Genomic DNA, 2,127 nt, shown 5'->3' with positions numbered 1-2,127 from the left:
CTCAATACTCTTCTCTTCTAACCTTATCTACCATGCTTTCCATTTCTCAGTTTTCAACACTTTGCTTTGTATTCTCAAAAAGAAATTAAATATATGTTTATTTTCAGCTTGTTATTGTAACAATTGCCAGCCCTTTTGTACATAGTGAAATCTCTAGATACAAAAGTTTCTTTACACGAAACTTTAAGAAACGACATATGAAGATTTTTTCGCTTATTATAAATACTCAGGATATGAAACAATGTTCGCTGAAAATTTTAAAATCACGTTACATGTAAAATGCGACTCATATGAAAATAAATAATGATACGAAACCCATTGCGTAACAAATTAATTTTGTATCTTGAGGTATTACTGTATTTCAAACCAGTCAGGCATCAGTAAAATAAAAGATAGTAGATCATTTTCGAACCTTTGGTATGTTTATGCAGTTTCCCCTTTACAGGCCCTTTACAGGGTTGCAGGTCGGATAAACTTTCCGCACTCTCCACCATCTTGTGCAATATGTTTGAAATTTTGTTTAAAAACAAACGCATTTTAAAACTAGAGGGGCACTTAGTAAAGGGCAGACCTCCGCGGAGGCAGCTTATTTCTCGACCTTGACCTTCACCTTGGACTTTAACAATAAGTCTGTCTGTGATAACGATGTCCAAACTTATGGCTGATTATGTGAATTGCACATTTTGCTTGACCGTGACCTTGACCTTCTAAGATTTAATTATTACAAGTTTTTTTACATACAGTTAATCCCTGCAAGTTTCTTTACCATAAAATTAAAATTGTGGCCAGGAAGCTGTTTACAAACAAACACACAAACAGGGGGGTTAAAACATAACTTCCTAACAACTTTGTTGGTGGTAGTAATTAACGAGTTCCAGATTAAAGTATTGAATACGACAAGCTTTTCTTAAACTGACTTTTGATCTATAAAATGGTTAATACAAGAGGGAATTTTACCTCCTTGCTTTAACAGATTTTCACTGAAATGTTTAAATGGAAGATAGGTGAACTAAATCTCCTCTACCTTGCTCACAATACACAAGAAAAGATTGGTTGCAAGTCCCAAGGACATTACACAGTAGTTCAATGAAATGTCCCTTGCCTTCGCTGCTCCTGAGCGGCCTTTAAACCTCTCGAGTATTGTAAGGTGTTCCTGTCTTTGTCATAAAACTATTAATGGTACTTGCATGATTTGGGAATGTCCTTCTCCTACAAGAGCTGCTTACCATAGCTAAAGAGTCTCTTCTACCCTTACCAAGTGGAAAGCAGCCACTGAACAATTACAGTGCAGTAATTAACTCCTTGGGTAAAGAAGAATTGTTTGGTAATCTCAATGTTGTCAGGTGTATGAGGACTAAGGAGAATCTGTAAAAAATAGGCCAGACTATTTGGTGTATGTGTAGGCAAAGGGAAAGTGAAACGTAACCAGAGAGAAGGATCCAATATAGTGCTATCTGGCCAGTCAAAGGACCTCATAACACTAGCGGTAGTATCTCACGTTAGTAGCTTATGTTAATGGATGATAACCAAAGATTATCCAAGACATTTTTTCTCAATTGCTGATGAATCTACTTCAGTTCAGGTTTATAAAGTACTTTAGTGTTATAAGCTTAGTTCTCTTAATGTTCAGTGACCATAAAAGTACAGTAGGCATTTGAGAGAAGAGAAAATGAATACTGTACTCTTGTGAGAATTATATTTCTGGGCACAATCTGTGTCGCTCCTTGAAATGCTCCTTAAAGCACCATTTCAAAGGTATAAATACTGCTAAATAGACCAGAGAAAAAAGTTGCATGGAATACCAGGAATATATCCAGCTCGCTCACCCCTAAAGGATGCCGGTATTAAATCTGGGGCGAGTGATACCACTACCAGAGGTCCCTTTCCAATTAGACTTCTCCCTCCTCAAAATCCCCCGTTACTACGAGGTGTCGTTCACTACAGCTACTGCCCCCTCCCCCACCACCATCACTACCTATCCTTCTCCCATCATTCCTTGTTAGCACCCAGGAACCTTCGGACGTGTTTTTCGTAGCTCTGTGTTATTTTGTGTTTTTGAAGATGTCAGGCGTTTTGGAGATCCATGCTCCCAAAATGACAAATTCGTACAAAAGTCTCTCTTTATAG

This window comes from Palaemon carinicauda, chromosome 25 (assembly GCF_036898095.1).
Source record: "Palaemon carinicauda isolate YSFRI2023 chromosome 25, ASM3689809v2, whole genome shotgun sequence".
NCBI classification, from domain to species: domain Eukaryota; kingdom Metazoa; phylum Arthropoda; class Malacostraca; order Decapoda; family Palaemonidae; genus Palaemon; species Palaemon carinicauda.
Note: the sequence above shows the minus strand (reverse complement) of the source record.